A 24,562-nucleotide genomic window follows, 5' to 3' on the forward strand; every position below is an offset into this window, starting at 1 on the left:
TATTAGTCAGTGCTTCCATTGTCCAAAAGAACCACAGGTTCCCCCTATACAGCTCAGCCAAGGTTGGCAGGTGTAGGTATATTAGTTGGGCCAGCAAGATTCAAAGAAAGAAACCTTTCTGCCAGATCAATTTCCTTACCGATAATCCTCACAGCACCGACCAGAAAGGTGTCACTAGTTGTACTTGTAAGGCTTAAGATGACTTTTGAGTTTGAGGCCTTCCCTTTACCTATGCATTAGATTTTTTGAAAAACCCATCAGTGTGAAAACCACACTCTGAACTGGGGATAAATAACAAATATAAACACATCAAAGAAAAATAACTAGCATTAGTAAGTGCATTAGGTTTTGCCAATGCTTTTTTTGCTAAATTACAAGAACAAGCGTTCACAGGGAGATTAGGTAAATAGCACGAGTGGTGTGCTTGTTTACCTAATCTACCGATGGCTGCACACATTTCAAGGGTAAATGTTAAAGGCAATCTTGACATCTTGAAATGCGTGAAGCCATGGGGGAGATTACACTGTGCTTGTTTACCTAATCTACTCATGGCTGCATGCATTTTAAGATTTCCAGATTGCCTTTAACATGCATGCCTGAAATGTTCACAGCCATGGGGAGGTTAAGCGAACAGCACAAGCGCGGTGCTTGTTTACCTAATCTCCCTGTGGCTGCACACATCTGAAGCGTACATGTTAAAGGCATCTTGATATCTTGAAATGCGGACAGCCATTGGGAAGATTAGGTAAACCAGGGTGCCGCTTGCGCTGTGCTGGGTATGCGTACAGCCATGGGAAGATTAAGTAAACAAGCACAGTGCAGGTTCTCTGCTGGGTACGGCACAATAAAGAGCAGAGTGCAAGTGTGTACAGACAACAGGTTAATGAAAAAAAAGTCTCACAAAGCAGAAGAAAACAGTATTTAGGCCTCAGGAACTGATAAGCGCAAACACAGGAGCAACAATCATTGGTAGAGGCAGGAAATATGCTACAGCCAAGGAAAATGGAGGAAAAATAAGTGACAAGCACAGGAACCAATGAAAAGAAAGGGCGGAATGTAAGCCCTTTTTAAGATTTATATTGAATACAAAAGATTTCACAAGCACAGTGCAAGAGCTGTGCAGGCAAGACCTAAAAACAGCCTTACTTCTCTGCCTGACTTCTTTGTAGACGTAGATGGAGAAAGTTCCTTATGGATCCCTTATGGGGAACCAAGAGGGTAGACCCTCCTAGCCTCAAACAGTGGCAGCTGGGCATGGACAGGCCCACTCTTGGACTGGTCTTCACTCTGGTGCATTCCACACCCGCATATCTTCCTGCACTTAAAAGCAAGCCGGTTACGGTAGAGAGCCTCCTCCTGATCTCTGTGATGTGTTTGGGACTTGCAGTCGTCCACAGTAGCAGCAGAATTGGTGTTCCCAGAACTCTAATCTCCCAAACTAAAAAATAACATGTCATACTATTTCACATTTAACCTTTTGCAGCATACTTTTTACCTTATTTTTCATTTAAATTAGTAGTTCAAAACCTTTAGACCTCAGTGGACCCCCACTTTATCATTACTGGAACCCGGGGACCCCCACTGAATCATTGTTGAAATCCGGGGTCCCTTCAGTGAGTCATTACTGGAAGCCAGGGACCCTGGCCTAAACATTGTGGATGATTAGAACCGCAAAACAATACACAAAAAATACAGAAACAAGCATTCATCAAACACATACACAAATAACACATTTTATTTAATTTACAAACAAATAAAAATTAACAAAACTAAAAAGTGTAATTTTAATACGAAGGTTTGAACTTTTCTAAATTGAATTGAAGCTACTCATCATCCATACTATATTCTGTTTGATGCACCTGCACTGCTCCCATGAATCAACCTGAGAATACTACTTTAAATTTTAGCCTCCAATTTCAAATTCCTTTACATTTACAGTGCATTTAAAAATTTTCAAGTGTATATTTAGGGGCATATTTATACTCCATTTGCGCCGGAATTGCGTCGTTTTTTTTTACGCAATTCCGACGCAAAACTAACTCCATATTTATACTTTGGCGTTAGACGCGTCTAGCGCCAAAGTCCATGGAGTTTGCGTCATTTTTTAGCGTGGACACCTACTTTGCAATAATGAGATGCAAGGTAGGCGTTCACGTCTAAAAAATTGACTCCGAGACATGTGCGTCGTATTTATACTCCCGGGCAAAATTCACGCCCGGGAGTGGGCGGGTCAAAAAAAATGACGTCTACCCTTGTTAGCGTCATTTTTTAACGCCTGCTCAGGGCAGGCGTTAAGGGACCTGTGGGCTCAGAAGGAGCCCAGAGGTGCCCTCCCATGCCCCCAGGGACACCCCCTGCCACCCTTGCCCACCCCAGGAGGACACCCAAGGATGGAGGGACCCATCCCAGGAAACTTAAGGTAAGTTCAGGTAGGTATTTTTTGTTTTTTTTGGGGGGGCGTTGGGGGGCCTGATTTGTGCCCCCCTACATGCCACTATGCCCAATGACCATGCCCAGGGGACATAAGTCCCCTGGGCATGGCCATTGGGCAAGGGGGCATGACTCCTGTCTTTGCTAAGACAGGAGTCATTTCAATGGGGGTTGGGAGTGAAAAAAATGACGCAAATCGGGTTGAGGCGAAAAATTTGCCTCAGCCTGACTTGCCCCATTTTTTGACGCCCAAACTCCATTTTCCCCTACGCCGGCGCTGCCTGGTGTACGTCGTTTTTTTCCACGCACACCAGGCAGCGCCGGCGGCTAACGCCGGCTAACGTCATTGATTAAATCCGGCGCCCGCATGGCGCTTCAGAATGCCGTTAGCCGGCGCTAATTTTTTTTACGCAAAACTGCGTTAAAGCAGTTTTGCGTCAAAAAGTATAAATATGGGCCTTAGTGACTTTATGTAATTTTTCAAGCAGTCAAGTAGCCCCTGAGGAGGCTTGGCAGACCCCCAAGGGTCCCCGGACCACATGTTGGGAACCTCTGATTTTATCATTATATACATCTCTGCTATATAAAGATTGCACATCTGTATAGAGGAGTTAGTCACGAAATTCTCATGCTTGATGTGTGTGAAAGTGATACCAATAAATTTTTCAAAATACAATAATGCCACATTTACACCTTGAAACGTGTAACTTCTCGTGAGTTCAATTGGATTCTGAAACTCTAAAGTGAAGAGCCAACACAGTCACCACCAGGTGAGTTAAAATGGTACAATAGCTAATATAAAAATGTCTAAAACAATAACTAAGGTTAAATTCCAAAGAACATTACACATTTACCAGTCCATTTTTGTATATGAATCAGGGCATTTCATTTAGGGCCAGATGTATTAAAATGCAATTTTGCATTTCTTAAATAGCGACTTCATAGAAATGTTATGTTATGTTATTATAAATTTGCTTATATAGCGTCTAAACTGCCCAGGGGCATCGTAGCGCTTATGCTGCAACGCAGACTTGGCACTGTTCATAATCGCATAGGAAATCACGCTCTAAATACCCAGGTTTTTAAGGCCTTCCTAAAGGGGATCTCTTGAGAACTTAATCTAATGTTAAGAGGAAGACTATTCTAGAGTATAGCACCTTGATATGACAACGACCTTCCTCCCATCTTGCTTTCTTCACTGTTGGAACTGTGACTAACATAGCTGAGGAGAATCTGAGAGGTCTGCCTGGAGTGTAAAAAGAGGCCAATGTTTTGAGCATTTCAGGGCCTTGATTGTATAAAACTCTATGAATATGGCATACTGCCTTGAATTGAATCCTTCTGTCTACTGGGAGCCAATGTAAGGAGGAGATTCCGGTCCGTATGGATTGTTGCTTAGGTGTTTTTAAAAGCAGTCGTGCAGCTGCATTTTGCACCCTCTGTAATCTTTGTATTACGTAGCTTGGTGATCCTACAAACAGAGCATTGCCATAATCAAGGCGAGATCCTATCAATGCCTGATTAACGATGTGCAAGATCTGTCCAACACTTGGAAGGATCTTCCATGAATAAATGATAGGATCCAATCTAAGGCTACTCCAGAGATTCCAATCCCCGCATTCTATCTTTAAGAATGTTAAGGTCAACTGTATCGAATGCCGCACTCAGATCTAGGAGGATGATGGCTGTTTCAATTCCTTTGTCCATCCTCTTGTTTGCTTCCTCCGTGATCGCGATCAGTGCGGTTTCTGTCCCATGCAATGGCCTAAAACCCACCCGTGTGGGGTGTAAGATCTTTCTCTCTTCCAGAAGAGTATAGAGCTGAGTATGTACATGCTTCTCTGCTAGCTTAGCCATTATAGGCAGCAGTGAAATCGTTCGGTAGTTATTCAATAGCTTTGAATCCAAATTAGTTTTTTTTAGGAGAGGCTTAACAATGGCCTGTTTCCATAGGTCTGGTACTGCTCCAGACGATAGTGAAACATTAATAAGATTTGTAATTACCGGCCCTAAGACTGGTACTCCCATGAAGAGAATCTGAGGAGGAGCCGGGTCCAAAGGAGAGCCTGATTTAGTGGATCCCAGTAATTTAGTTACTCTATCCGTACTAATAGGAGTAAAGTTCGTTAAAATAATCTCTTCCCTACCCTCCTGATCCCTAACAGAGTGGTCTCCTATTAGAGTATTATAGAAGGATACATAAACATCCTGAATTTTTTCATGAAAAAAATTGCAAGATCATCAACATGTTGCTGCGGGGAGTCCATAATTTCTGACTCCTCAGAGGGGTGAATGAGATCTTTTAAGGCCTTAAAGATCTCCTTAGGAGAATTGGCTGCTGCTTCAATTCTTGAAGAGTAATATTTAGCCTGTGCATTTTTGATTTCTGTATGATAAACTCGAATCAGATTCTTATATTCCTTTTTCATGGAATCATCTTGCGTTTGCCTCCATTTCCTCTCTTGCTTCCTACATTCTCTTTTCTTCTCAAGGAAGCTTGAGGTCCATGGGGAAGCCTTCTTCTGTGGCTTCTTTATAGAGCCAGAGAAGGGTATGAGTTCATCCAGGCTATCACTGATCCATTTATTAAAAGAGTGTGTCAAGTCTGTTATATTATTTGTGTTTAGGTTTTCTGATCTATTTTTTTGCAGTGAGTCAATAAACTCAGGGGCCTTTAGTTTGTGTCATTTCCTTTTGCTTGGCGGGGTCCTGACACTCATGAGCTTATGCTGAGAAATAGTTATTTCTAATTCTAGCAATTAGTGATCAGACCATACTAGCGGACAGGATGATAGAAATTATAATCCTAAAACGTTAGAGAATACAAAATCAAGTGTGTGACCTTTATTATGAGTGGGACCTTGAATTAACTGTACTAGGTCACATGCCTTCATGTTTGCTATTAGCATCTTTGCAGAGATATTATCAGCATTAAAGTCCCCAAACAGTATAAAATTTGATTTAGTACATGCTAGTTGCGAGATATTCTCTGCCAGTGAGGCCATAAAGTCTCCCATAGGACCCGGTCGACGATAGACCAAAACACCAGACAGGGTATGATGAGGATTCACACTAATAGAGAAAAAAACATGCTCTCACATCCTTTAATCAATGTAGGAGTTGTTGTGACCATGCATGTGTCTCTATAAACAACTGCAATACTGCCCCCTCTATTAGGCCTGTCAATTCTGCTAAGTTTATAGCCAGTAGGTAGTGCCATCACAATGTCTGGAGCAGAACTTTCATCCAACCATGGAAATCGCTATTTAAGAAATGCAAAATGCTATGCACAAAGATAACGATTTCCTAATTGCTATTCCTACTTGTAGGAATCACTATTAGGAAATCGGTATTAAGAAATCCCATTGCATTTGAGTCAATGAGCCGGTTTTGTATGTCCTAAATAGCGATTTCTTATTAAGAAATCGCTATTTAGGAAATGCAAAACCAGGGATGGCAATGGGAAAAAATGCCCCCCTTGGTGCATTCCAAAAATAGGGGTGCACCTATAGAGCACTCATGTGCCTAAGGGGCATGTTTGTGCTCTTTTGCAATTAAAAAAAAGAAGCACCTTGGGGTGCTTTTTGTAAATTGCACCTGGTTATACAACTTCAAGTCAGTGATAATTTCATCTCCAAAATGCCCAAATCGCATTTTGGAAATGCTTGGTACATTTGCATTTCCTATTCTGGGAATCATAAATTGCGATTTCTACAGGGTAGAAATCACAATTTGCAATTCCTTAAAGGGATTTGTACATTAGAAAAGCCCAGTTTGCATTTCTAAACGGCCCGAAATACCGATTCGGACTGTTAAGAAATGCAAACAGGCTTCGTACTTCTGGCCCTTAGTTTTAAAGCAATATACTACTATTTTTGTCTCTCAAATCTCACTTAATGACTATTTATGCATCCACAAGCATGCAAGTCTGAAGAAACGGGACTAGGCTTCAAATGTTATAACTGTAAACTTCCAGGTAACTTATGTGGTCTACAGTATGCCCATACTTTTAAGCCACAGGTATAGTCATTGAACAAAGAGGGGGTTGGAGTTCTCTTTCGGGAAGATGAATTCCAGGAAGATACTACTGTAGGACGCAATGCCACATTAACTACAACACCAGTGCTAAGCCAGCTGCCCAACTGTGTAAAGTATATTCATGAAAAAGAATTAAACAAAACGCAGAAAAACATGAGCTGAAATTGTTAGGAGCATGTGGACCACAGGGGTTTGAGTCTTTGCAGCAAGGCACATTCACACTCACTGTATCTGTGACATCATTACTTGCAAGTATGCACCATGACAGTCATGTAAAACAGTTGCATCATGTACAACAGTTGCATTATTGCCAAATACTTGAAAGAATAGTTTTTTGTATACGATCTGTGAACAAATTGGCCAACGTATCGAGTAACATCTCGACAAGGACTGCTGATCTCCAAAGCAAAATAGTTCAGTGTAGCCAATATGTAGTAAAGGGATTGGTACAAAATATTACTGTCCTTAAAATGTTACAGGCATGGTAATCCCATACAGGGAACCAAATGTAGTGCCACAAGAACATGAGGAGACATTTAGTTCTGAGTGGAAGTAGGGAGGCTGAAAGTGCGGAAGTAGGTTCTACTCAGAGGCCAGCTTTCTTTTTTACGAATATGATAAAAAAGGTTTGTTGCTGCAGGTAGAGAGATGAGAAAAAGTTGACCATCTATAAAACCTATCACATGTGGAAATTGAGTTTTACCATAAAATTTACTTTCATGTTAATTAATTCCCTGAGCTATGTTTATGTCTCTAGCCACTGAGTCACCAAGTGGCTCCACTACAGCTGGAGCAAAGCATCAGAGAGACAATGGCCAATGCCCTGAACACATCATACCTATCAAACCTGGACCAAACTGTCAAAGACCTCAACTACTAGATAACCAGGATATAACACAGGAGATCCACCAAGCAGGCTAGATGGTAAACTAAGGAACTGAGAACAGCAAAACGCCACTGCAAGCGACTGGAAAAAAGATGGTGCTCAAGCAAGGACACCTTAGACAGGACCACCTTCAAGACCTCCGACAGCCTCTACCACTAGCTACTGAGAGAAACGAGGAGGAAAGCTTTAGCAAACCACATAATGAGGCCCTTAGTCTCTCTTTGCCTCAATTTATGGGAGCAAACTACAAAAGCCAACTGCCATGTTAATCACTGTCATGTGGCCCAGGACATGGGGTGCATGCACCAAATGGTTAAGACAAAAAAATGCCAACTTTCTGGCATTTTCAGAATTGTAACTTAAAATCCATTAGAGACCAAACATGGCAAATTTAGGAATTGTTCACAACTAGGACATGTAAAAAATAAAAGTGCATGTCCGGCTCTTTAAATAAAATGCATCTTCCCTATGGGACTTTTAGGGCCTACCTTAGGGGTGACTTATATGTATTAAAAATGGTGATTTAGGCCTGGCAAAGGGCTTATTTTGTTAAGTTCAATTGACAGTTTAAAACTGCACATAGGCTTAATGGTCAGGCGGGGTTTTTAAATACTTCTTAAGTGGATAGTATAATAAGTGCTGCAGGCCTACTAGTATAATTGAATTTATAGGCCCTTGATACAAGGTGTCCTGCTTTACTAGGCACTTATCAATATATTAAATGTACCAATCAGATGTAGGTCAATACTACCATGGTTTTACCCCTTGGCTTTTGGGACTTCCCTACCCCAAACCTTCACACTGATGAGCCCTTTTTTGCTATTTGCAGTAGTTAGCGCTTAAGGCTCCATTACTTTCTTTCCACTGAAGGTATCCATCCCAATTAGCGTCCTTTTTTTTTCAATGTCCTGGTGATTATAAAGGTTACCAGGGTTTGTGGATTCCCCTGGAGAGGAGCAGGAAAATGGGGAAAATGTGGCAAAATTTTGAGACTTTGAGGAAAACAGGAAAAAGGTGTCTGTTTTTCTCTACAAATGGCATCAACAAATGGTTTGCTGTACTAAAGTCACCAATGTTTCTAACTTTCAGGAACATAGAAAGCTGAATCAAAAAATCCAAAAACCTAATTTTGTACCACTGGTTTGGCGTTTTTCAAAGACATAGCCCATTTTTCTTATTTTTTATGCTCTCAACCTACTTCCTACTTATGGTAGAGACCAATGTGAAACCCATGGGTGATCCACATAAGCTATAGATTTCTGAAATGTAGAGAAAATTCCAAATTCAGCAAGGGTTCATATGTGTAGATCCCTCAAGGTTTTCCAAAGGGAAAATTACTGTCACTCTCTGAACCACTCCAACTCCCACCGACCAAGCACGCAACCTAGGATTCATCTTGGACCCTCACTATCCATGACCCAGCAAGTCAACGCCATCTCCTCCTTCTTCTTCAACACCCTCCGCATGTTCCAAAAGATCTACAAATGGATACCCACTGAAACCAGAAGAACAGTCACCCAAGCCCTTATAAGCAGCAAGCTGGACTACGGCAATGCCCTCCACACAGGAACCATGGCCAAACTCCATAAGAGGCTGCAATGCATCCAGAACGCCTCCGCACGCCTCATCCTGGACATCCTCCACCACTGCCACATCACAGACCAGCTGAACAACCTGCACTGGCTCCCAGTCAACAAGAGAATCACCTTCAAACTCCTCACCCATGCTCACAAAGCACTGCACAACACCGGACCAGAATACATCAACAGATGACTCTCCTTCTACACCCCGACCTGGCATCTCCCCTCTGCCGACCTCGCCTTTGCAACCATACCACGCATCTGCAGAACTACAACCGGTGGTCGATCATTCTCGCACCTTGCTGCCATAATGTGGAACACTCTTACCACCCATATGCGCCAGACCTCCATACCTTCAGGAAACTTCTCAAGACCGGGGAGTTTGAGCAGTAGCAGCACCTCCTCCTTTTCCCCCTCCCCTTCTCAGCACCTTGAGACCCTTATGGGTGAGTAGTGCATTTTACAAATTCCTGCTTGATTGATTGAAGAAATATTGACAGTGAGTAAGAAAAAAGGTAATTTATAACAACATTTTCAACTGTAACTTTTTGTCACAATGGCAAATGTATAAAAGCAATGCACAATTATTCTGGTTGCAGGAATAGATAGGGTTTGTGGATTCCCCAAGAACCCAAGGTACTCCGAACAAACAACTGAGCTGCACTGTACGATGGGTTTTCATTGAGCATAGACCAAATCATTCAGTGAAATATGTTGAGTAAAAATGGTTATCAAGGAAACCTATGCATTTCTGAAATGGGCACAGGACATGGAGTTTAGGAGGAGTGGTTATTTGTACATCTTTGTATTTGTGGGTAACCATCCTAGCGTATGATTTAGAAGGTATTTTTAAAACTATCTTCTTATACATTGGCTCAGATTCGAAAAGGCACAAATACAGTGAAATCCAATTGGAAATAACAAATGTTCTACTATTCTGTGCTACCAAGTCTTTTAATAATGGTGATTTGTCCGAATGTAGCACACATATAAGTAGGATTGTCATTATTTAATGATTATTTATTTGTAGGAAGGGACACCTTCCTGCACATGAACTATGATTAATGGTGTTTTGCACTTTTTATGTGTGCTACGCTCTGCAGCATACATAGAACATGCAAAAAGGAGGAGAAATAAAAGTATTTCTCCTTGTTGGGTGATTCTAACTCCACCCTTGGAGTGGCATTAGTTTTTGGCGCATGGCCAGGCTAATTATTTCTCATAAATCTGGGGCAGCATCAAAATGCAATGGGTGTTGCAGTGGAATGCCCACAGCGACACCTATTGTACCCACTTTCACTCAAAGTGATGCGTGTAAAGGGGCCATGTAAATATGGAAAAGGGCACAGCTCCACCAGAGCATTGCTGAAAGTGATGATCCGGTGGCACTAGGGGCTTCTAAATGAGCCCCTCAGTAAGGTGAGAATCCTGGGCTCCCCTGCAGATTCCAGGTCTTTCTGTCACAGAAAAGTGAGGAAAATATGCATTTCTTTCCAAAGTTGAACATTTGCAAGGGCTTCTGGGTAAGATTACCTGGTTAGTGCCACACAAGCCATGCACCCCATGACTTACCTGGTTGTGTAGCTTTCAAAAAAGTTAGTGTTTGTCTGTGTGCCAGCTGTGCTACGACCCATAATCCACAGCTACCTACATTGCAAAAAAAAAGAAAACAGAGGAGTTCTTAGTAAGGACTATATTTACATTTTGACTGACAAAGAAGACTCCATCACCCTGGCAGAGGATTTAATGTCTGCCATTCTACGATTACTCCACCCACCAAATTTATAAATGATCGCCAAGCTGGCAGTCAATTCAAAAACAATGACAGAAGCTGCCAAACAACAGTTTCTGTCACTGCCTTTTTACTTTTGACACACTACTCCATCAACATGATAGAGTGGTCCATCATTTTTTTTATTTGTATTTTTAAAAACAAAGTCCAGAAGCCGGTTTATCTTTTTGAAGAAAAACAAATACTCCTCTCACCATGGATGTTATCTTCCATGGTAAGGGGGGCATTAGACAGTTATCACTTACACCATAGCTTTCCAGGTAGTGATGGGCAGTGAAAACTCACCAGTATCTAAATCAAGTGGGTGGATACATATATCAACCGTAGATGGCCCTACCTCAATCGGGAGATGGGAGGGGCAACCATGCCACCGATGTAGTAGCCTTCCTCATGGTTATAACACTGCCCCGTCCAGATATATATGAGGCCTGGGCAAAGTTCACAGAGTCCTACTCCGCGGAATTCATCAGAGTTGAATAAAAACTCTGTGGAATTCCATGGAGGCAGATTTCCGTGACCCGCAGAGTCCTGAATGCGTCAGATCTTGGAAACTATAAGCAGGGTTGAGCCTGGTTAGCCAGGCTTGACACTGCTTAGCACGTCAGAGATTGGGCATATTCAGGACAGGGCCGTAGGCAGTGAAAGCTGCTGTTTCAGGCCTATCGTGCAGTGCAGTACACACAGAACAGGCCGGTGCACAACAGGCCTGAAACAGCAGCTTTCACTGCCTATGGTCCTGTCAAAAGCTGCTGTTTCAGTCCTTGTTTGTGCACCAGTGTCCACAAACAATGACACAGACGAGATGAGGACTTACCTGGGTCTACCAGGGGGTTCTCTTCTCCTTGCTGTCCTACAAAGAGTCTGTAGCAGCTGCCTCCCTCTGTCCTCTGCTCCCTGCTCCAGTACGCACTGCAGCCCAGTTATGAGCTGCACATAACAAGCACAGACTTTCTACGCATGCCTTGTGCAGCCCATAACTGGGCTACAGCTCTGCTCTGCTGGTGGGGCTAGCAAAGATTTTGGACTAACTCCGTGCTCCAAGCAGAGCACAGAGCTCTAAAATCTCTGTCAGCTTAGCCAGCAGAGCAGCGCTCCCTCACACACCAATATATATCTGGCAGCCAGACCATTATCTTCACAGCACGGATAATCTGTTGCCATTGTGACAGAGTATCCTTACCATCACAGATGTAAATCTGGTACTACTTTTTTTAAGCTAATCCACCATTTACACTGATTTGTTTTATCACCTCCAGAAATGCTAGCTTCAAAACACAAATACTTATCAAAGTATCTGAATACTGAAACCAAGACTACTGAAGGTGAGTACAATAGCTGAATCAAGGCACCAACCACTTTATGGTCCATTTCCATGCCAGTCACACACCACACACAAGACTTAAAGGCTGCCGACCACAGGCCCAATTTGTGAGAGCTCGACACTCACCTGAAAAGCAAGTTGTCTGCAGGGGCGATGACTGTTTCCCCGTCCGCCCAGGACATCTCTCGACACTGTCGATCTTAACACAGGAGTCCTGGCAGATGTTCGCAAAGGGAGGGGGATTTGGATGACAGAGAGAGAGAGAGAGAGAGAGAGAGATACTGCTGCTGCCTGGTCCAGCTGGGCCCCTACTCTTTAGGGTGCAGGTGGTTGGTGTCACTGCATTGTTGAGGAGTCAGGTTCTGTACGGGAAAGGAACAGGTATGAGTGACGGACTGCCCTCCATGCAACTTACGCTCACGCACTCACTCAGACCCCCAGATAATCACCTGTCACTCAACTTGCTTTGTTGTACTTTCTCTCCACTCCATAGGGCTGGCAGGAATGCACCAATATTGCCTGGGACTTCTATCTCTCCTATATCATGCTAAATAATCACTCTTGATGTTGTTGCACACACTAAACATGTAATTTAAGTAAAACACACAAAACAGGAATATTTTCTTCCCACAAACAAAGATGCATAAACACTGGTTGAACAATAAAGCTCAGAAGACTTTCAAACAGGATTGCCCCCTTGTTCATTGTTGGGACAATAATTGACATTGAGTATGGATCAACGCTGAAAATGTTTTGTAGGAATTTGTGATTTTGTTAGTAACAGGCGGCATACAAACATTAATGAGGGTTATATTCGTAGAACAAGATTTTAGGTGTGTCGGTTTCTTTCACAGGTCACAAGTCAAAGACAACAAGTGATTGAATAAGAGTAATAATCAAGATAATCAAGGCTGAACAACCTTTCAGGCATTCTTGCTAACCACCTTTAATGTATTTGTTTCTGAAATGAAAGTCACCAAAGTCTTTTTTTTTAAATACATGAAGGATTAGATCAAAAGCATTCAAAAACATTCACACTAATGTGAGTGCTTTTATTTTCTCACTTAGCTTTACTGCAAGAAGTCCTGGATCCTGGTTGCCGAGAAACAATGAGAAAACCTTGGGGAGTTCTCTGCTGGGCTGGCTCTCAAACTCACCTTAGTCCTTTCTCTGGTTGCCTGGCAACAGTGAAGATGATTGGAGGAGTTGGCTGACCTTCTTGACCTCAGCTCAGCAGAAATAGGAAACAAAGCCAAGCACTGCCTGAGGTGTGTGAGGCTATTTATAGTTTTTCTTGGAAGAAGTAGGGTGTACATGGCAAACAGAAGAGCAGGATGGTGTTGCCTAGCAACCAGGTCAGCAGCTGTCTAGAAACATGCAGAGGCTCAGGTGTTTACAAACCGGCCTTGTGGGAGCAGAATAAACAAGGCTTGGCAATGGCAACTCTGAGTATACTACGAGCTAATGAGCATTTCTTCCTCTGAAACTAAGGCAAATATGCTGGGGAATGCTGCCTAAGGTCCCTAAAGAGAACACCATAAACTATGAAGAACAGTCATTTTTGACACACAGGGTAGTCAGTGACAAGGACAAGGAAGCATATGTCCCATCCACTGTTATGTGCAGTGGTGTAACTGTAATGCACATGTCATACAGTAAACTGAACATATACTACGTTTTGATGGAGGATGAAAATGGCAAGCAGGGCAAACATTTTACCCATGCATGTGGCATTGGGTGCAGAGTTCTATGTCAAGTTATGATTTTTTTGTAAAACAAACTATCATCTGAGAGGGTATCCTGTCACAGATGCAAGAGAGGTCAGGGCTGATCCATTGAGTTACCTAGTCGAAAAAACAAGTGTTCAGTGCTTTTGGAGCCAATTAGGAGAAGTCTGTTTTCCTTCTTAAGGTCCTGCCTGTGTTGATCAAACATGTCTGGAAGGCTTTTGAATTCTGAGGTGGTACTGAGATGTCCTGAGCCCATGCCATTTAAGGCTTTGACTGTGTATTTGAAGAGTTTGAAAAGAGATGTAGATTGGGAGTCAGTAAAGCTGTTTCAGGTGCCAGGTGTGTGCGTGTTGAGATGTTTAGGAAGGAGACTCCCGGCTGCGTTCTGTATGGTTTGAAGTCATCTGCTTAGTTGAGCGAGGGAGTAATTTAGTATCGGAGCAAGTGCAGCACTAATGGGTTTGAATCCATAAGTGAAGATGAAGTGATCGAATGTGTATCAGTACTGTCTTTACTGTCTGCCTTCTACCTATGTATAATCCCTGTGAGAGCACACCTAGCCTAAGGTTTTCCTACCTGTTCATGTCTCTGTCCTCATTAGAGTCCTAACTAATCTTGTATACTTGTCAAGTGAACCTATGCTAATGCCTTCCATCAGCTGCTTCAAGCTCAAGAAAACGTGTCTTCATGCTCTTTCAGCATGCTCACTGTGCTAAATCCAACCCCTTCCAATTTGTGGATGCAAGTCGGGGGGTGTCTGAGTATGCCTCCGAGGCTTTATTCCTCGAACTGAGTGAGCATATCTACCTTTGCAATTGAGGCAAAAATGCTGGGGAATACTGCTTAAGTTCCTTAAAGTAATAAGCAAAACAAATGTCCTGTGGGACTCATTCACTGACACTTCTACCTTTGCTTTGAAATTGTGCAAACTCAGTTAATAACTTGTATCATGACTAATGTTATTGAAAAAATGTAGAGAACACAATAACTTGTATGCTGATTGTTTTCACATCTTTTGTATAAGGACTATATACATTTCATTATATAGCCAAGTTAGTGCAGACAACATAGAGCAATACACTGAACCTTTTGTAAGGTTGCAATAGATTTTATATCAAACATAAGTGGAGATCTTGTCTATTCATATATGGTATCTCCAGGCAAGTCATTAAGTGGGTCATTATGATCCCGGTGGTCGGCACTAATGTGGTGGTAGTACCGCTAACAGGCTGGCGATACTTACCCCCACATTATGACATTGGCCAATGTACCACTCCGACCGCTATGGCGGTAGCAGCCGCCGGGCTGGAGATAACCATCTCCAGCCCGGCAGCTGCCATTGTTTCGCCGGCGGGATTATGTCTCTGCCTACCGCCATGGTTTTTGTGGCATTCATAATGAAACGAAAACCATGGCGGTAGGCCCTATCAGTGACAGGGAATTCCTTCCCTGTCACTGATAGGATGCCTCCCCATACCTCTACAAATACCACCCCACCACCCTACATCCATGCCCCCATTCACACTCACATGCAGACACACACTCATTCACACATACATACATGTATGCATTCATCCATTCACGCGCACATCCGCACACACATCAAAACAAACATGCAGACACGCATTCCAATTTCCATACATACACGCACTCACACTTCCATACATACACGCACTCACACACATTTATACACGCACACACAACATGAAACACCCACTCGTATTCATGCACACACTCACACATACATGCACACACACCCACACACACAACACCCCCAATCCCCCTCCCCTGTCGGAGTCCCGACTTACCTGGATTCAGGGGGTCTTACGGCAGGAGACTGGACGTGGCGCTGCTACCGCCAGAAGCGCCCGCCAGCAGAACACCTCCAGACTGTATTATTTGACATAATACAGCTGGTGGTGGTCTACTGGTGTGGCACTGCTGGTGGTAACAGCGCCACCTTACTGCCATCCGCCAGTGTGGCCACAGCCAGATTTCCGCCCTTCTTGAGGCGGAAATCCAGCTGTGGTCATAATTTGGTGAACGGATGGTAGCCGAGGTGACGGTCTCTTGGTGGCCATCACTGTGGAGGTGGGTGGCATTTACCGCCAAGCTTAAAATGAGGGCATAAATGTTTCGAAAGCAAATTAGGGAGGGGGTGTTGACATTTGGACATACAGTTAGTTTTCGAGTCTCATCAGAACAAAAGTCATCTGACCAAACTTCCTTAAAAAAAGTGGAATCTTGGGCCCTTCAGTAATGCATCCTGTACGCAATAAGTGCAAGAATACTTCAAGATATAGGGCCTGATTTCTAACTCAGCGGATGGGTTACTCCGTCACAACAGTGACTTTTATCCCATCTGCCGAAATCAAAATCATTACATTTTGGGCGACAGGATATCCATCACTGTTGTCATGGAGTAACCCATTCACTGAGTTCTAAATCAGGCCCATAGTCTACAATGTACGCTTGGCTGTTTAGTTAGTCAGACATTTCCAGTAGGGGAAACACATTATTCATTTTTCATATTGTTTGGAGAAAATTGTCACACCATGAAATGCAAGAGTGTTCCTAGACAAAGCCAACAATGTGAAATGAGCCACTTAGTTTATTAGACAGTCCTGTAAAGGTAAATGGATTACTTAGGGAAAAGCACACCTTTGCATTACGTCCAGTGTGAGGACTTATTGGTGGCTTTATTGTTTTCAAGAGCATACAACTCTGGAAACCTGGCAGACAATGTTCCACAACAGGATGAATTTCAAACAACCTATCACGGTCTGGATTGTACCAGGCCAATGCAGAAGAACTGAAATGTTGCACACACAAAAATAGCAAAAAAATGAGTTCTGCTCATGTACGATGTGAAGTTTGGGGTTACCCAAACCGTGAAGTAGACCAATAGAACTGCAAGTTTGGTTTCTGCACTAACCCGATTTTGAACATAAGGCCCAAAAATATCTTCAAGTCCTCAAGTGAAGTGGGAGTCCACTTGTATGCACTACAATGAGGCCCTGGAATGCCTCAATCCCCCCAGAAATTGTTGAGCACACAAATTTGTTTGCTGTCCAATATGCTCAAGGAAGTAAAAATCCAAAAAGAGATGAACGTAGTCAATTGGCAAACAATTGGCTTTATCTAATCACAGTGCTATCACTATGGTCAACGACACAAGAGCACCAAAATATGCAACATGGAGGACTACGTCATACAGCATGAAAAGGCATATTATGGGATGTAATATGGCACTTTATTTTTTACAGTATGACTTCACTATTTTATGATTTGCAACCATGGTAATACTGTCAGGGAAAACATTTGACCTCATTAGTACCAGTTCATTAATCAAATTAAGAAATAAGACCTAATAAACCTGTGTACAGGCCCTTCCACTGCCCCGCACAAAAAACCACACATTTGAAAATATATTTTGATGTATCTATATCTATAACTACATCTTATCTATATTCATATCTATATCTAGCCCCCCAAAGGGGGTCGACCCCCCCACCTACATTTCTTTACTTTTTTTAAAAACTGTGTGGTGCACCAGGAGGCTGATTGTGGTCCCCAGGGGAACAATAAAGTTAAAAAAACAATTGGGGCCCATAGGGAGTCAGCTCATGTCCAAGAGGGCCGCCCTCCTGATATCTTCATTTTTTCTTTTTTTTTATTACGTTTAAATTCCCCTGCCCTTTAAAAAACAAAGGATCCTTTTTAGCCCTCCCTGGTGTCGGCCAATGGCCGACAGATGCACCAGGAATGGTGTGTGGGTGACAGCCTATCACCAACACCCACACTTATAGGGTTAAGAAGAGAGCACAAACACTTTAGCACTGGTAAAACGCAACAAACACGAACTTCAGAGAACAGGAGGGGAGCAGGCAAAACGTTTGGCTCCTAAGGCTGACCGGTCTAACAAGAAGAAGAAGAACAAGCATTTACAATGCATCGGGTCTCGCGTTTGCTCATGTTAGAGCTGATCGCGTTGTAAACTCCTAACCCGACTTTTCACCTATCGGGCAAAAGTGCATTTATGTACATAACCCGAAAAAGTGAAATCAAGTATGTAAAGCGCTCGACTTCTGCCAAGCGAGATCGGGCTCGTAAATTAGAGAAAAAAAAGTCCACGAGCCCGATGGAAAACAGCGAGCCTCGCATGTTTTCTGTACTTGGTCGCTGAGCTGGAGGAGGGCTAGCCACCGGAAAAGGCATGACATATGCGTGCTTTTGACTAATGAAAGCAAGCAGATTTTATTAGGGAAGCCCACCAACCAATAAAAAACACTGAGGTGAAGTTGACAGGGCTCCGAGCCCTTTTCTAAATACAAAAGAGTCTTGCTGCGAAATGCATGGGCGAGCGCATGCAACGCAGGCTCGACCCTAAAAAACACAGTAACAAATTCTTGTAAACAAACGTTGTTTGCACAATGCAAATTCTAGGTCCGTTCATGGTTTTAATTTACACTTGCTCTATTAACAAAATGGTCTGATTTCAGAATACACTACTTAACACGTCAGAGCTAGTAATTAAAAAGTTAGTAATGAAAAATCGAGTTTAAACTAACCGCATAGTTTAGTACTCTGCACATTTTTAGTAGATACATATTCCTAAATCTGTATAATCTCACTCAAATTTTGATTCGTTTCCCTCCTTCTAAAAAAATTCTGCCTTCTGAGAGTCTAACTACTTTCGACATATGCACTGTGGAAAATAGCTGCTTTGGTGCATGTGGCGCGCATATTCTAAAACCCTCACGGGTGGATTGTTCTGGTGTAATTTAAATATCATGTAAATTGTAGCAAATCACCACTAAATTACAATTGACTGGGTGTTCACCACACTTACTGGATTTGCCTGGGAACGCTGGGAAGGTAGCATAAATTGAAGTCCCCGTGAGCACAATGTACACATTAGTGCGTATAGAATACAAACGTGTATTGCATAACTATACATAGTTTTACAATTTTGAAAATAATAACTGATTTATAAACTACGACTTTTTCCAAGCGTTAATCAGAATTGCGCCTAAAAAATGTTTTGTAAATCAGGACCCGAGTAACTGACTTTGAAACAATCCACAAGAAATAAAGGAATGAACAGGCCTGCACTCTCTAGAGGACATACGTATAAATCATATTCTTTACCCCTGTCAAGTTAGCCAATAAAAACATTTATATTTCCTGAGACCATTTCAGCACAACTATCTTTTGACATTTTGCACTACTCGTACAATTTTTTTCAGCTAAACAAAACACCTTTTTTCGATTAGAATGCAGTAATGCGTGCACCCAACCCTCGCCTTTTTTATGTTTCTCCATACGATTTGCTCTAATGGGATTTAAACGCACTCAGGCCATTTGGGTATGGATAAGCGGCAAGACTATGACCTGGTCATAAAAAACTCATCTCTCGCACTTATACAATCACATATTATATTTGTGATCAGATATAATTCAAAGTGTAAGTACACATCAAATGCTTTTAATGTGCTGTGTTCTGAACTTGTGCTTTTGAAGATGCATGGAAGCAGAAGTGTTTTTTTTTTTTTTTTTTTTAAAGTGTACAATTGAGACATTGCGCTACATGTTATATAGGCCCTCATTACAATCCTGGCGGTCAGTGATAACAGCAGTAATACCGCCAACAAGCCAGCTGTATTTTTTTTTTATTATGACCACAGCAGAAACCGCCAACACAGACAGCCACTTTAACACACCGACCGCCATGGCGGTAGCAACAAGCACCGCAGCGGTAACCGCCAACAGCCAGGTGGAAGACAATGTACCACCCACTGTATTACAACAGGCCTATCTGCCACCTTTTCTGGGGTGATACCAATGACAACAAAAGCACGGCGGAAACAGATCTCAGAAGTCAAAGGACTCACCTCTGGAGACTCAGGGAAAAACCACAATGCCATGGATCCCGAACTGCAGGTGTTTCCCATGCTGGTCTACCTCCTCCTGCACCAGAAATACCAACGCCGGCGACGACAACCACAGTGTGTACTGCTGCCTAGCACACAGGGGAGGGGGGAGAAAAAGAGAGTGACACACACACACAACACGTAACACCCCCACCCCCACCCCCAACAACATACACACAAACAGACGCAACAACATTACATATCCACCCCGTACCCCTCAGGAATAATGCAAGGACAAAAGGAAGTGATTGAAGTGAGTGTAAAAAGATAACATTCTAGAAATACTTCCTCAAAATTCAAAACAGTATTTACAGACATACAAATGGAGAGACACTGCACAGTCCATATTGTCTGTGGGCCACAGGGCCACATCACATAGGCCAAGGCCCCATCTTACTCCTGCATCAACACGGAGAGAAACACTTCTGGGGCATCAGGTCGAAAATACATAGGCACCTAGGCACCTCAGGGGGACGGGGAATTGGGGGGCACCTCAGCCGGAAGATGGAACAACACCACTTGTCCTGGAGGGGACAACATGCCCTGTGTGATGCCCTGAGGAGTGCAAAGCCACAGTCTCTCAAGTGGGTGGTTTGCCCACTGCTTGGTCCTGGGGAGTGCAAAGCCAAAGTCCCTCAAGTGGGTGGTTTTCCCACTGCTTGATCCTAGGGAGTGCAAAGCCACAGTCTCTCAAGTGGGTGACTTCTTCCACTGGTTCTGGAGGGGGCTTTGTGCCCTGTGTGCTTCATCCTGGGAAGGAAGCAGTGAGTGGATGCCTTCTTCCACTGGTTCTGGAGGGGGCTTTGTGCCCAGTGTGCTTCATCCTGGCAAGGAGGGGGTGAGTGGATGCCTTCTTCCACTGGTTCTGGAGGGGGCTTTGTGCCCAGTGTGCTTCATCCTGGCAAGGAGGAGCTGAGTGGATGCCTTCTTCCACTGGTTCGAGAGGGGGCTTTGTGCACAGTGATGCAGATCTTTGGGAGTGCAAGGTCACAGTCTCTCACCTGGGTGTCAAACCCACTGGATTTGCAGTGGGCAGGATGCATTACACTTCATGGAGGCAGAACTAGACACTGCCCGTCGGCAGCGACGGTGCTCAGTGGTGGCACTGCTGGTGTTGGTGCTGGCAGTGGTGGGGGGAGGCTTCAGCCCTTCCCTTGCAGCCTCGGACAGCTGCCCACTGGGGCTGCTGCTGCTGCTGGCGGTGCAGGTGGTGGTGCTGATGGCGATGCAGGTGGCAGTGCTGGCAGTGGTGGGGGGAGGCTCCAGCCCTTCCTCTGCAGCCTTGGATGGCTGCCCACTGGGGCTGCTGCTGCTGGCAGTGGTGCTGGTGCAGGTGGCGGTGCTGATGGCGGTGCTGGCAGTGGTGGGGGGAGGCTCCAGCCCTCCCCCTGCAGCCTCGGACGGCTGATGCACCATGGTTGGTGTTGGGGGCTCAGATTCTGTCACAGCACCAGGCCTCCTGTACCTCCTGCCTGCAGGGGCAGGCCCTTTGCCCTTGCCATCTGGTGGTGCCTCCTTGTCCTTGCCCTTGCCGTCTGGTGGTGCCTCCTTGCCCTTGCCCCTGCTGTCTGGTGGTGCCTCCTTGCCCTTGGCATCTGGTGGTGCCTCCTCGCCCCTCCCCTTGGAAGTTGGTGGTGCCACCTTTTCCTTCCCCTTGTAAGCTTGTGGTGCCTCCTTGCCCTTGGCAGCTGGTGGTACATCCGTGCCTTCCCCTTGGCAGCTGGTGTAGGCACACTGCCAGTGCTTATGGAAGTCTCCTTGGAGCTTCCCATACCTGCAGTAGCTGCCGAAACTACAGTGGCCGTGGACTGGGTGGCTGAGGTGCTAGCCTGGGTTCTGCCCACCCTGGCCTGACGTGAAGGACGGGGAGAGGGGAGGGAAGAGGTCAACGGTGGAGAGGAAAAGCTTCTTAGGGACACTGGGATGGGAAGAGGGTGAAGATTTTGGAGTGGAGGAACAGGGAGTGGTTGAAGGAGGTGTCTGTCTGCTGTGTCTGGGTGCATGTGCTGGATGCTGTTGTGAGGTGGATGGCTTTTGGGTGTCTGAGTGCTTGCGTTTGTTTACTTTGGGGGGAGGGGGCACAGTGGGAGGGGACACAGGGGACGTGTGCATGGGTGTGGGGGTGGTGATTGCCAGTGAGGGGCGTGTAGTGATAGGCGTGATGGTGATGGAGGCAGTGGGTGTGGATGTAGTGCATGCAGGTGTGAGTGGAGACGCTACTGGGAGGGAGGTGGATGAGAAGGTGGAGGGGGACACAGTGGAGGCAGTGCATGTTGGTATGTCAGCATCTGGATGTTTGTGTGAGTGCCTTTGGGATGATGTGTGGTGCTTGTGTTTGCCTGAGCCACTCCTGTGTGTTGTCTTGGGTGCATGTTGGTCTGAATGTGTGCGTTGGATAGGTTGGGGTTCAGGGGCAAGGGACTAAGCAGAAGAAGTTGGAGGGGGGAGGCTAGAGACAGGAACAATGGCTGTCATCAGGGAGGAGGCTAGAGCCTGGAATGATCTCTGTTGGGCCGCCATGCCAGAGTGAATGCCATCCAGGAATGCATTTGTATGTTGCAAATGCCCTGCCAGGCCCTGCATGGCATTCACTATGGTTGACTGCCCAACAGAGATGGATTGCAGGAGGTCAATAGCCTCCTCACTCAGGGTAGCAGGGCAATTGGGGCAGGGCCTGAGGTGCCTGGGGCGAAGGAGATGCCCACCTTCCTGGGTTAGCGGGCACGGGAAACTCGCTGAGGGGCTGCTGGGAGGGCGGTGCTGGTACGGGGATGACGGCTGTACCTGTAGTTGTGGTGGCCACAGAGATGCCCGCCTCCACTATGGAGCTTCCATCGGAGGAGGTATCACTTTCAGAACTGTCCCCGCCAATCTCCGCCGTGGTGCTCCCCTCGCCCTCCGTCCCACCGTCGGTGCATTCGGCCTCATGGGCCCTGTGGGATGCATCTCCCGCCGTCATCGGTGCCTCTGCTCCTCTGCCAGATGATGCTAATGCACAGAAGGACAGGATGACAAAACAAAAAGGGGGGAAGAGACAGAGGATACAGTTGGTCAATGGCAGCAGCAACATTACCTTTGGCGTACACAACACACAGGGACCAGCCCCAAGCAATAGGCAATGCACTATCAGTCACAATGCTAGTCACCAGGCTATGGACAGTAATACCTAACGCCAGTTGCAGCATACCTGAGTCCCACAGAACCCTGCCCAGTAGTGGATGCCCACTAGCTTGTTTGGAGGTGGAGTTCATCAGCCCCTACCCAACATGGAACCTACCCTGCAATGTCCGGCCTGGCCTAGGGGCACCAACAGGCGCACATACCCCACCGAGAGACCACCACACCATGTGCAAGTAGCATATTGGGAACTGTACTCAATCCCTTGTGGCTGCTGTGATGCCCTCAAGCGCCCATCCAGGTCCGGATAAGCCACCACCAGTATGTGGAACATCAGGGGGGTCAGGGTTCGACGGGCATCCCTTCCTTGTTGGGAGGCCATCCCCAGCTGGGCCTCCGCCGTCTTCCGTGCCCAGCGTCCCAGGTAAACCCACAGTTTGCGACAGTGGGTGCTCCACCTGCCGTAGACCCCCAGGGCCTGCACGTCCTTGGTGATGGCATGCCGTGTACCCTTTTTTTGATGGGCGCTGACCTGCAGAGGAAATACACATAGAAAAAGGGTATCAGTCATACCATCCGGCCTCTTACACTAATGGCCCACCATAGTCCTCCCATCCCCTTATGCACATACATTGCCCACCATACATGCAGCATGCAGCCCAGATCCCCTCAATCAACCCCCTTACATGAGGCACCCAAATACAGCACTCCATGCATTCATACCACATGCATCGTGCTCACAGTGTACTCATCTGTTGGTCTGGAGGCCAATACAGCATTCGGTTCTGGGGTAGGACCCCATCCACCAGTCTCTCCAACTCCGCAGCGGTGAAGGCAGTGGCCGTTTCCTCAGTGACTCGAGCAATGGTCGGTTCCAGACAAAGGTCACAACAGCACTTGCAGTGTAGGTCCTCTCCTGTTGAAGGAGGGTAGCAAGTGAGTGAACAGATAAAAAATGGCGGTCACGTCGCTGGCGGTGCGTATCATCACCGCCGGCGTGCATCACCATTCGCTACTGTAACCCATAGGGCCCAATGTTAACCAATGAGGAGTTGCATGGTGGTACTCGACTCTCGCAACGGTGCACAATTTCAGCGGCATTACCTCATTTCCACCTGTCCATCCACACAGGGGAGGTGGCCGCCATTTCGGAGGGGCGGGGGGGCAGGCCATGGCACTTAACTGCATCACAGCACACCTTGGCACATTTTGGGCCTAAACATCATCATACTGTTTCTGTCACAACATGCAATGTGCTGTACATTTAGGAAATGTTGAAAACTGACCAGATGCTCATTGTTTTGCCCTCTAGATTACAACCGCTGAGGATGAATAGGAGATGGAGACGTCCCACGTGTACAGGCCCCTGGTGGATTTGGCATCAATGGAGGACAGGCACATTATCCTCACCTACAGACTTGATAGGGCCACAATCCAAGAGCTGTGTGCCCAATTGGAGCCAGACCTGATATCTGCTCTCCGTCACCCCACTGGGCTACCCCCTCTTGTGCAAGTCCTATCTGTGCTCAATTTCTTGCCAATTGGCTCCTTCCAAGTGACAGTGGGCTTGGCAGCAGGAATGTCACAGCCAATGTTCTCAAACGTGCTGAGCAGAGTGTTGTCTGCCCTGATGAAACACGTGCACAGCTACATCGTTTTCCCCTAGGTGGAGGATTTGGCCACAGTGAAAGCTGACTTCAATGCAATGGGACATATCCCCCATATTATTGGGGCA

This window comes from Pleurodeles waltl, chromosome 3_1 (genome assembly GCF_031143425.1).
Source record: "Pleurodeles waltl isolate 20211129_DDA chromosome 3_1, aPleWal1.hap1.20221129, whole genome shotgun sequence".
NCBI lineage: Eukaryota > Metazoa > Chordata > Amphibia > Caudata > Salamandridae > Pleurodeles > Pleurodeles waltl.